This window comes from Gorilla gorilla, chromosome 4, assembly GCF_029281585.2.
Source record: "Gorilla gorilla gorilla isolate KB3781 chromosome 4, NHGRI_mGorGor1-v2.1_pri, whole genome shotgun sequence".
Lineage (NCBI taxonomy): Eukaryota > Metazoa > Chordata > Mammalia > Primates > Hominidae > Gorilla > Gorilla gorilla.
The window spans coordinates 166353976-166367206 of NC_073228.2; the positions used below are offsets into that span (position 1 = coordinate 166353976).

Consider the following 13231-nt stretch of genomic DNA (forward strand, 5'->3'; position numbering starts at 1 on the left):
TTGGTAAGCTATTGATTATTGCCACAATTTCAGATCCTGTTATTGGTCTATTCAGAGATTCAACTTCTTCCTGGTTTAGTCTTGGGAGAGTGTATGTGTCGAGGAATTTATCCATTTCTTCTAGATTTTCTAGTTTAATTGCGTAGAGGTGTTTGTAGTATTCTCTGATGGTAGTTTGTATTTCTGTGGGATCGGTGGTGATATCCCCTTTATCATTTTTTATTGCGTCTATTAGATTCTTCTCTCTTTTTTTCTATATTAGTCTTGCTAGCGGTCTATCAATTTTGTCGATCCTTTCAAAAAACCAGCTCCTGGATTCATTAATTTTTTGAAGGGTTTTTTGTGTCTCTATTTCCTTCAGCTCTGCTCTGATTTTAGTTATTTCTTGCCTTCTGCTAGCTTTCGAATGTGTTTGCTCTTGCTTTTCTAGCTCTTTTAATTGTGATGTTAGGGTGTCAATTTTGGATCTTTCCTGCTTTCTCTTGTGGGCATTTAGTGCTATAAATTTCCCTCTACACACTGCTTTGAATGCGTCCCAGAGATTCTGGTATGTTGTGTCTTTGTTCTCGTTGGTTTCAAAGAACATCTTTATTTCTGCCTTCATTTCGTTATGTACGCAGTAGTTACTCAGGAGCAGGTTGTTCAGTTTCCATGTAGTTTTGAGTGAGTTTCTTAATCCTGAGTTCTAGTTTGATTGCACTGTGGTCTGAGAGATAGTTTGTTATAATTTCTGTTCTTTTACATTTGCTGAGGAGAGCTTTACTTCCAAGTATGTGGTCAATTTTGGAATAGGTGTGGTGTGGTGCTGAAAAAACTGTACGTTCTGTTGATTTGGGGTGGAGAGTTCTGTAGATGTCTATTAGGTCCACTTGGTGCAGAGCTGAGTTCAATTCCTTGGTATCCTTGTTGACTTTCTGTCTCGTTGATCTGTCTAATGTTGACAGTGGGGTGTTAAAGTCTCCCATTATTAATGTGTGGGAGTCTAAGTCTCTTTGTAGGTCACTCAGGACTTGCTTTATGAATCTTGGCGCTCCTGTATTGGGTGCATATATATTTAGGATAGTTAGCTCTTCTTATTGAATTTATCCCTTTACCATTATGTAATGGCCTTCTTTGTCTCTTTTGATCTTTGTTGGTTTAAAGTCTGTTTTATCAGAGACTAGTATTGCAACCCCTGCCTTTTTTTGTTTTCCATTTGCTTGGTAGATCTTCCTCCATCCTTTTATTTTGAGCCTATGTGTGTCTCTGCACGTGAGATGGGTTTCCTGAATACAGCACACTGATGGGTCTTGACTCTTTATCCAATTTGCCAGGCTGTGTCTTTTAATTGGAGCATTTAGTCCATTTACATTTAAATTTAATATTGTTATGTGTGAATTTGATCATGTCATTATGATGTTAGCTGGTTATTTTGTTCGTTAGTTGATGCAGTTTTTTCCTAGTCTTGATGGTCTTTACATTTTGGCATGATTTTGCAGCGGCTGGTACCAGTTGTTCCTTTCCATGTTTAGCGCTTCCTTCAGGAGCTCTTTTAGGGCAGGCCTGGTGGTGACAAAATCTCTCAGCATTTGCTTGTCTGTAAAGTATTTTATTTCTCCTTCGCTTATGAAGCTTAGTTTGGCTGGATATGAAATTCTGGGTTGAAAATTCTTGTCTTTAAGAATGTTGAATATTAGCCCCCACTTTCTTCTGGCTTGTAGGGTTTCTGCCAAGAGATCTGCTGTTAGCCTGATGGGCTTCCCTTTGAGGGTAACCCGACCTTTCTCTCTGGCTGCCCTTAACATTTTTTCCTTCATTTCAACTTTGGTGAATCTGACAATTATGTGTCTTGGAGTTGCTCTTCTCGAGGAGTATCTTTGTGGCGTTCTCTGTATTTCCTGAATCTGAACGTTGGCCTGCCTTGCTGATTGGGGAAGTTCTCCTGGATAATATCCTGCAGTGTTTTCCAACTTGGTTCCATTCTCCCCATCACTTTCAGGTACACCCATCAGACGTAGATTTGGTCTTTTCACATAGTCCCATATTTCTTGGAGGCTTTGCTCATTTCTTTCTATTCTTTTTTCTCTAAACTTCCCTTCTCACTTTATTTCATTCATTTCATCTTCCATCACTGATACTCTTTCTTCCAGTTGATCGCATCAGCTCTTGAGGCTTCTGCATTCTTCACGTAGTTCTTGAGCCTTGGTTTTCAGCTCCATCAGCTCCTTTAAGCACTTCTCTGTATTGGTTATTCTAGTTATACATTCTTCTAAATTTTTTTCAAAGTTTTCAACTTCTTTGCCTTCGGTTTGAATGTCCTCCCGTAGCTCAGAGTAATTTGATCGTCTGAAGCCTTTTTCTCTCAGCTCGTCAAAGTCATTCTCCATCCAGCTTTGTTCCATTGCTGGTGAGGAACTGCGTTCCTTTGGAGGAGGAGAGGCGCTCTGCTTTTTAGAGTTTCCAGTTTTTCTGTTCTGTTTTTTCCCAATCTTTGTGGTTTTATCTACTTTTGGTCTTTGATGATGGTGATGTACAGATGGGTTTTTGGTGTGGATGTCCTTTCTGTTTGTTAGTTTTCCTTCTAACAGACAGGACCCTCAGCTGCAGGTCTGTTGGAATTCCCTGCCTTGTGAGGTGTCAGTGCGCCACTGCTGGGGGGTGCCTCCCAGTTAGGCTGCTCAGGGGTCAGGGGTCAGGGACCCACTTGAGGAGGCAGTCTGTGGAGTTCTCAGATCTCCAGCTGCATGCTGGGAGAACCACTGCTCTCTTCAAAGCTGTCAGACAGGGACATTTAAGTCTGCAGAGGTTACTGCTGTGTTTTTGTTTGTCTGTGCCCTTCCCCCAGAGGTGGAGCCTACAGAGGCAGGCAGGCCTCCTTGAGCTGTGGTGGGCTCCGCCCAGTTGGAGCTTCCTGGCTGCTTTGTTTACCTAATCAAGCCTGGGCTATGGCGGGCGCCCCTCTCCCAGCCTGGCTGCCACCTTGCAGTTTGATCTCAGACTGCTGTGCTAGCAATCAGCCAGACTCCATGGGCGTAGGACCCTCCAAGCCAGGTGCGGGATATAATCTCGTGGTGCGCCGTTTTTTAAGCCCGTTGGAAAAGCGCAGTATTCGGGTGGGAGTGACCCGATTTTCCAGGTGCTGTCCATCACCCCTTTCTTTGACTCAGAAAGGGAACTCCCTGACCCCTTGCGCTTCCCGAGGAAGGCAATGCCTCGCCCTGCTTTGGCTCGTTCACGGTGCACGCACCCACTGACCTGTGCCCACTGTCTGGCACTCTCTAGTGAGATGAACCCGGTACCTCAGATGGAAATGCAGATATCACCGTCTTCTGCGTCGCTCACCCTGGGAGCTGTAGACCGGAGCTGTTCCTATTCGGCCATCTTGGCTCCTCCTAAACCAAGTAGTTTTAACAGACATATGGAACACTCTGTCCAGCAACAGAATACTAATTCTTCTCAAGGGCACATGGGACATTTTCCAGGATAGACTATGTGTGGGCCTATACATTGTCTCAGTAGGTGTGTAAGGATAGCTATCAAACAAAGATTCATCTCTTACCACAACAGATGAAGTTAGAAATCAGTAACAGAAGGAAAACAAGAAAATTCATAAATTTGTGGAAATTACAAAACACACTCAAATAACAAATGAATTAAAAAAGAAATCACAAGGAAAACTGAAAAATATTTAAGATAAATGAAAATATAAACATAGCATACCAATATTTATGGGGCACAGTGAAGGCCACACTAAGAAGAAAATTTATAGCTGTAACACATTAAAAATTAATCAAAAATGTTTTAAATCAGCAGATTAACTTTACAACTTAAGGTACTAGAAAAAGAAAAACAAACACAAAGGTAACAGAAGGAAGGAAATAATAGAAGAGCAAAGATAAATGGGATAGAGAATAAAATAATAAGAGAGAAATGCAACAAAACTAAAAGTTGGCTCTTTGAGAAGATCAAGTTTGACAAACCTTTAGCTAAATAAAAAAAAGAAAAAGCAGGGCAGAAAAGACTCAAATTACAAAAATAAAAAATGAAAGACATTACTACGGATTTTACAGAAATAAAAGGATTATAAGACAGTACTACGAGCAGTTGCATGCCAACTATTGGATAACTACATGAAATCCTTATAAACTCGAAAGCTACCAAGACTAAACCATGAAGAAATAGAAAATTTAAATAGAACTATATAATGAGTAAGAAAATAAAATAAATAATAAAAATCTCCCAACAAAGTAAATCCCTGGACCTGAAGCCCTCACTAGTGAATTCCACTTAATCTTTAAAGGATAATTAATGGCAATTTTTTTCAAAGTTTTCCAAATATATTGAAGAGGTGAGAGCACTTCTTGACTCACTTCATGAGACAAGCATTACCCTGATGTCAAAACCAGGAAAACACAATTGAAGAAGAGAAAATTACAGACCAAAATCACTGATAAACATAGATGCAGACATTTTCGACAGTATACTAGAAAACTGAATTCAACAGCACATTAAAAATTTACTCACTTGGAAAGCAAGGTTCAATGTATACAAGTCAATCAATGAAATATACCACATTAAGGAAATGAAAGAAAATATTACACGATTATCTCAATTGATGCAGAAAAAGCATTTGACATAATTCAACCTTACTTCATGACTGAAAAAAGACAAAGTAGAAATAGAAGGCAATTACCTCAACATAATAAAACCCATATATAAAAACCCCACGGCAAACATTATATTAATAGTATTAATAAAAAATTGGAAGTTTTCCTTTAAGATCAAGAACATTTTTTTCTCCTTAGAAAACCAAAAAAGTGGGCCATACACAGTGTCTCATGCCTGTAATCTCAGCACTTTGGGAGGCCAAGGTGGGCAGATCACGAGGTCAGGAGTTCAAGACCAGCCTGGCCAACATGGTGAAACCCCATCTCTACTAAAAATACAAAAATTAGCTGGGCATGGTGGTGCATGCCTGTAATCCCAGCTACTTGGGAGGCTGAGGCAGGAGAATTGCTTGAACCAGGACCCGGGAGGTGGAGGTTGCAGTAAGCTGAGATTGCACCACTGCACTCCAGCCTGGGGTACAGAGCAAGACTCTGTCTCAAAAAAAAAAAAAAAAAAAAAAAAGAAAGAAAAAAAAAGAAAAGAAAACCAAAAAAGTACTTATTGATTGATTCTTTAGAGGTTTTTTTAAATAAATTTATACACAATAATTGTACATATTTATGGTGTACAGAGGGATATTTTGAAACATACAATGTATAGTAATTGGATCAAAGTAACTACCATATTCATTATCTCAAACATATATCATTTCTTTGTTCGGGGAACACCAAAAAACCTCCTTCTGGCTATTTGAGACTATATGATATATTATTGTTAACTATAGTTATCATACAGTGATATAGAACACTAGAACTTATTTTTCCTATCTAGCTGTAATTTTGTATTCTCTAACAAATCTCTCCCTACCTCCCCATTTCCCCTATTTTTTCCAGCTTATAGTATTCTTTGTTATATTTTTTATTTCTATGAGATCAACATTTTCCAGCTTATGCCTATGAATGGGAATATTTCTCACTTCTATTTAACATAGTACTGGAAGTCCTAGTCAGAGAACTTAAGCAAGAAAAATAAATTTAAAAATTCAATCAGAAAAGAAGAAATGAAATTATCTGTTTTATGATTTCATATGTAGAAAACTCTAAAGATTCTATATAAATATATACACAAAATACTCAGAATTTAAATGAATTTAGCAAAGAAGATACAAAGTTCAGACACACAAATCAGTTGCATTTTTATATACTAATAATAAACATCTAAAAATAAAATTAAGAAAATATTTTCATTTACAATACCATTATAAATAATAAAATACTTAAGAATTAACCAAACCAAGGAAGTAAAATACTTGTACAATGAAAATTATAAAACATTAACCAATAAAATTAAGGAAGATATCAATAAATGAAAAAATATCTCACATTCTTGATTAGGGGTTAGTATTGTTAAAATTTCAACAGTACACAAAGTGATCTACAGATTTAATGCAATCTCTATCAAAATGTAAGGTCAGTTTAACATCCAAAAGTTAATTTATGCGATATGCCATGTCAGTAGAATAAAGAAAAACTATATGCTCATCTCAATAAATCCAGAAAAAAAATTGACAGAAATACAATACCAAAAACAAACAAACAAAAAAACTAGGAGTAGAAGCCTCACCCTAGTAAAGGGGATTTGCAAAAAAATTCACAACTACCATCATACCTAATGGTGAAAGACAATTCTTTTCTCCTAACATCATGAAAAATATAAGGATATTCATTCTTGCCACTTCTAACGTTGTACTGGGGGTGCTGGTCAGGGTATGTAGGCAAGAATAACAAAGAGAAAGTACCCAGATAGGAAAAGAAAAAATAAAACTCTCTATATTTTCAGATTACATAATTTATCCGTGTGTATACACATATAAATATACACTTGTTATGAGCATTATAAAAACTGAAATTAAGAAAACAATTCCATTTATAATAGCATTAATAACCCAGAATACTTAGTTATATGTTCAAAAAAGTAAGGAAAAAACTTGTATACTGAAAACTAAAAAACATAGGAAGTAATTAATTATTTGTATTTACCTTATTATTTCCCTGATCATTCTTACCACCAGAGAGATTGAAGACTTTATCGGGCAGTTTGCTTCTTCAGCGATGTACTTATTTGTATGCATTGTTCAATATTCTTCTGGGATGTCTGTTATTTTCTTATTCAGGCATTGGAACTCCTTTTAAAGATACAAACCCTTTTCTTATAAATGTTGCAAATATTTTCTCCTGACAAATCATTTGTCCCTTCATTTCGTTTAATTGTATTCAATTTTCTACTTTTTCTCCCATATTTGCTCTGCTTCAGGCACTCAGTCCCTTAGATGTTCTCTAAACATTGAGAATTTGCGGCCAGGCGCGGTCGCTCACGCCTGTAATCCCAGCACTTTGGGAGGCTGAGAGGGGCAGATCACGAGGTCAGGAGATCGAGACCATCCTGGCTAACACGGTGAAACCCCGTCTCTACTAAAAATACAAAAAATTAGCCAGGCGTTGTGGCGGGCGCCTGTAGTCCCAGCTACTCAGGAGGCTGAGGCAGGAGAATGGCGTGAACCGAGATTGCGCCACTGCACTCCAGCCTCGGGGGACAGAGCGAGACTCCGTCTCAAAAAAAAAAAAATTAAGAATTTGGAATTTTCAGTGACTGTTCTCTTTGCCTAGAATGCTTTTCTCTGGATTCTCACCCCTTAACCTCTCCAAGTCTTTGTCACATATCACCTTCTTAATGAGGCCTACACTAACCACTGTGTTTAATTTCAGCACACTCCCGTTGCCACAAAAGCCAGGCCAGATCATCTTTACTCTGCCTTTTTTTATAGCACTTAGAACCTTCTAAAACAATCTATCATTTATTTTTATGTTTTTATTCCCTGTTTTTCCAGTAAATTTAAAATTAATAAGAGCAAGTATTTTTGTATGTTTTGTTCCTCATATATACCAAGATTTTTGAACAGTTAGTACATGTTAGGGGCTTATAAATATCTGCTGAATTGTATAATTTATGATCACTTCTTCCAAATAAGTTTTTAATGTTTTATCTTATCAAGTCTAGAAGAGATACCTCTAAGAATAAATATATCTTTATCTTGCTGTGTCGAGATATACTACACTAAGATTAGGAACATATTCTCCTTTTTTTTTTTATGCTTTTATAATAATTATCATTGTTGATTTACACTTACATTTTGACTTGAACTAGAGTATAATTTGGGTGAGGTAGAAACTTTGAAAGCTCTTTCATTATAAAACCTAGTTGTCTTAACAGTAGTTAGAGAACAGTCGATTCTGTACCCATTAATAATTAGCATGACCTTTAGAATATGCTAAATCTCATTTGTATTGCTTTCCGAATTTTATTCTTTTTCACTCTGCAATAACTTTACTTAAAATAGTTTTACACCTAAAATTGTAATAAATTTATAGATGTATTTGGGTGAAACTGCCCCATATTTTCTAGTTGAGTATTTGCTAATTTCTAGAAAAATTAATCCCCTATATTCAATCTGTTCATTCCTTCACAAACTACTATGACCAGATATTGAACCTCCTCGATATATATTCTATACCACATTAACTTCCTTTCATAACTTGTACTTTTACTTTTTGATGTCTTTGAGATTCCTACTTAATTATTCAAGTTTATCTTTTGTTGTGTCCAACCGCACAAAAGTTTCACTGATATTTTTAAAGATTTCATACATACAGAGAAGTACATAAATGTACACGCAGAATTTAAAGAGCATTTTTAAATGAACTGTGATCATTTCATCTAGAAGGGAAAATGGAACATTTTTCCATGTATTTTTGAAAATTCTGAAATAATTTTACTAACTGTATATTCGGATATGTGCTATTATACTCATCTATTTGGTGTTTTTTTAATGTAACTTTCTGAGTTCTCATTTCATACTTTTGCAAATATGCTAGAAAATTTTTAGTTTCTTGTTCCATACATGCATTTTTTCCAATCTTCTATTGCTTTAAACACAAATAACTATAATTATTTTATAATAGGTATTTTAATAATTCTGATATCTGGCTGGGCACGGTGACTCAAGCCTGTAATCCCAGCACTTTGGGAGGCCGAGGCGGGCAGATCACGAGGTCAGGAGATTGAGACCATCCTGGCTAACACGGTGAAACCCCGTCTCTACTAAAAATACAAAAAATTAGCCGGGCGTGGTGGCGGGTGCCTGTAGTCCCAGCTACTGGGGAGGCTGAGGCAGGAGAATGGCGTGAACTCAGGAGGCGGAGCTTGCAGTGAGCCGAGATCCTGCCACTGCACTCCAGCCTGCGCGACAAAGCGAGACTCCTTCTCTAAATTAATTAATTAATTAATTAAGATGAAGACATTATCTTGAATTATACAGGTATGCCCAAAGTAATGTCAAGGCTCCTTATCACAGGAGGGCAGTAGCATCACAGTCAGAGAAGAAAGTATCATTGTGGGGGTAGAGATTACAGGAAATGAGAAAGAGGTCATGACCCAATAAATTCATCCTGCCTCCAATATGGAAAAGGCAAGAAAACAGATTTCCACCAGAACCTCCTGAAGAAGTGCAGCCCTGGTGACCCCTTTATTTTCGGAATTCTTAACCTCTGTAATTATAAGATGATAAATGTGGGTTGTTTTAAGATACTACATTTGGGGTAATTAGTTACAATAACAATAGGATACATACGGTTATTTTAGTAATTTCTTAATTATGGTAACTTTTCCCTATGTGCTTTGTTATTTTTCGTTGTGAGCCGTATGTTTTTTTTCCAGAAATTATTTGTGAGACTTCTTCATAACGAGGTTGAAGGTGAGTTTCTCTGGAAAGCATTCGCTTATATCAGGGCTTATGTGTTCCGCCAATACCAGTCTACTGTAAAGTATTTGCATGTTGTGTCTGTATTTTTGGACCAACAAATAAATTGCCCTGCTTATGTTTTCATATCTTTTCTTTTTCATCCTGTAAGTGTTTCTTCTATTTATAAACAACCAAAGATGTGAGGATAAAAATAAGACTTTTTTTTAATGTCCTCACGTTGCTTGGTGGTTGTTTAAATTGTAGAGCATCAGTATGTTACCAAAACACCAGGGGTTCGGTCTGGGTTCTGCTACCTCCCTCACAGAAGGGCAATGACTGAGACAATGCGTATTGCCAAGGAAGAAGGCTTTAATCAGGTGCTGCAGCTGAGGAGATGGGAGCTCAGTCTCAAATCTAACTCCCTGACTGACTAAAACTAGGGGTATATAGCAGGGAAGAACTAAAACAATGTGTAAGAAAACAGATAGTAGGGACGGGCAAGTAAGCAATCATGATGAATAAGGGGTTTGGTCATTGGTCATTGTCTGACGTGATCTGGTGAGATTCAGTTGTTTGATACTTTTTTTTTTTTTTTTTTTTTTGAGACAGGGTCTTGCTCTGTCTCCCAGGTGGGAGTGCAATGGCGCAATCTTGGCTCACTGCAAACTATGCCTCCCAAGTTCAAATGATTCTCCTGCCTCAGCCTCCCGAGTAGCTGGGACTACAGGCAACTGCCACCATGCCCAGCTAATTTTTGTATTTTTTAGGAGAGATGGGGTTACACCATGTTGGCCAGGCTGGTCTCTAACTCCTGACCACAGGTGATCCACCTGCCTTGGTCTCCCAAAGTGCTAGCATTACAGGCATGAGCCACCATGCCTGGCCAATATTTTTTTGCGGGGGAGGCCTGAAGGTCCTTTTCTGGGGAAGGAACTCATATAAAACAAATATAATTTTCAAGCTTTAAGTCCATAAGGGTTAATTTCAATCTGTATCCAAAAAACTCCATATGGGACTATCAGTTTCAAGTATAGCACTGTAGATAGATGGAATTACTCTCTACAGCAGACTACCTTCTACACTGAGATAACCGAAAACTGTTAGTAAGAAGGCTTTCATTTGTGTTACCTGAGAGAAGAGGAGGAAGGTGTTTAGGAATTCGTGCGTTTATCTTTTATTATTCTTATTTTTATCTTGCTCTTGCCTTGTGGTTGCTAGGTTTTTCTGTCCTTTAGTTGTTGTTATTGCTATTCCATCTGCTTTTTATCTTCCTTACACCATTAAAAAAAAAAACAACAGTTTGAAGAAACCAGTTTGAAGTCATAATGAAAAGAGACATGGTAGCTACATATTGTATAGATTTTATAAGTACCTGAGAATATTCCATTATCATTAACCTTAACCAAATGCCACAGAAAGACAGTATTTTGCTTGCAGGAAAATAAAGCTAAGGGTGTGGTATGATGAATTTCATATTCATACTTTGTATAAAGGCAGATGCTTGCATGATTTGGAGTTTTTCCAGGCTTAAAGACTATAAACTTTATCAAGAATCTCAACCAAAGACAGTTGTTTCCTCCATACCATCTGTGCAGCAGCAAGATGTTACATAAAAATCCAAGCCAGAGATGGTAATTATGATAAGGATATATTGGTACACTGATGAACATTAGTTATCATTATAAAATTTAATTACTTACCATTATTAGTAACAGATGTATTGTCCTGTAAAATAAGTACTATTACAGATATTTTAAAGAAAGAATGAGAAACGTCATTTGTTAAAAACTATTTGACTTCTCTACCATAGAACAATTGATTGAAATTTACTTTTAAAAATTTTTACTTTTTATTTGTCTACATATATAATAATGATTACTTGTTTAATTCTGCATAATTGGGTATCTGAAATTATGTACCTGGATCCCAGAGTAGTCTATGTTAAAGTAGCTTGGTTTCATATCAAAGCATGAGGCTCTCTTTATGTGACATGCACCGTGTTATAACCCAGGCCACCTTAAATAAGTTGATAAAGATCCTTCAAGATTTGTTTTAACTCATTCATTCATTCAATCAGCAAATACCGAGTATTAGGCACTTACCTAAATGCTCAATATACATCAATGAACAGAGAAGATGAAGTTCTTTTACCTCCTGGAACTTATAGTCTAGAAAATAATTTATTATAAATACATAATATATAAAAGTGATAAGTGTTATGACAGAAACCTTAGAGTATGATAAGAAGGATCAGGAGCGCTTTGATTTGGCAGTTTTAAATAGGGTGATTATGGTGGGCCTTCTGAGAAGGTGTTATCTGAGTAGAAACTTAAAGGAGTCATGGAGTTAGCCATGTGGATATCTGGAGGAAGAGCACTGTATGCAGAGGAAACAGACAGTAACCAGGCCCTGAAGCAAAAGCATGCCTGGCATAATTGGAGAATAGTGAAGAACCCAGGTTTTTCTGAGTAGAGTGAAAAAAAAGGAAAGGAGAGGGTAGTAGGAGTTGATATCAGAGAGAGATTGGAAGGACAGATCATGAAGGACTTTATGGGCCATTATGTGAACGTGGGCTATTTCATGAAAAAAAATTGGGGAAAATTTTGAGTTGAACAATGAATTTAATCTGGCTTTTATTGTAAAAGATTCCCTCTGGCTGCTGAGTGGAGGAGAAACCAAAGTTAGGAAAGGATAGAAAAAGTACAATGATGAGCAGGCTACTCTGTTACGTGGACAGGCAATGATGGTGGCTTGGTTTAGAGCCAGTGGTAGATAAATGCAGGACATATATCAAATCATCAAGTATATAAATTATTACAATTCTAGATTATATATTGGCCTCCTGACTGCCCAAGTGAATACTTTTATTTGAATATAATAATCAATCACTATAACTTCAAAACCAAAAATAGTTAATGAAATTTTCATGTACTTCTAGTTATGAATTCTAAAATAAATGGATGATATTTTCTTTTATTTCCATAGTAGTCGTGGTTAAGGACTAAAGGTGTAGGATAAAGTGAGAAAGCAAAGCAGGGTTAATGAGCTTCAGAAATGATAGCTCTGTTTGCTGGACCTAATTCAAAGTGGAAATGTAGAGGAGAGTGTTTGAGCATGGTGACCTCATGATTTAAAATGTAGAAAGCAGAAGTATTGATCTTTTCTCCTTCTATCAAAAATGCCAGAGAGAGTCACACAATTTATTATTCTTCCTGTTCAGTAAGCAACACTGAAGAAAAGCAAGAAAGTAGGGCTTTGCTAAAGCAAAGCAAAGGAAGGATACTTGGCCACAATAAAGATTCAGTGATACCTTGCTTTACTGTGAATTCATCGTGGACTTAGGTGTTTGTGAGACAGGGAGTCAAATAAAGACTCTACCCTTTCTTTAGCCCCGTGTGTCACCTTTAAAAAGTTAAGTAATCTCACCAAATTTTATATTCCTTATTTTTGAAATATATTTTTAATATCATCTAAAATTCATAACAATTTGTGACCATAATTATAATTTCATCCTCCTTATTAACAGCTATTATTGACTATTTTGTACATCAATTGAAATAATATTGTATAAAATTAGATCTCACTGTCCTCTGTGCCCACTTTCCAAAAAAAAGGAAAAGGTAACTAAGACAACCCACAGTGTACATCGTGTATATTTTCTGGAACAAGAAAGAAAATGCCTAAAGAGGAAACTGAACAGTTGGTATCTTGTTAGAAGGGGATTTTTTTTTCCAGTTTCAACAATAACCTGATGAGGTTGCTAATATGTTCCACCTCAGCTTGTGTTTATTAAGATGATTTTAAAAGGCAATGAAGTGGAGAATGCATTGGAAATCAGGCTAAGTG

The 13231-nt window shown here is 36.7% G+C and overlaps 1 long non-coding RNA gene across 1 annotated transcript; it reads right to left on the minus strand.

Moving 5' to 3' along the window:
• Positions 1-6632: 6632 nt before the first annotated feature.
• On the minus strand, positions 6633-11551 carry LOC129533556 (uncharacterized). The gene is made up of 3 exons (XR_008679812.2): positions 11305-11551; positions 10514-10656; positions 6633-6772 (listed from the first exon to the last, which is right to left on the minus strand). It is a non-coding gene; the product is annotated as an uncharacterized lncRNA (long non-coding RNA).
• Between the last annotated feature and the right edge of the window lie 1680 nt (positions 11552-13231).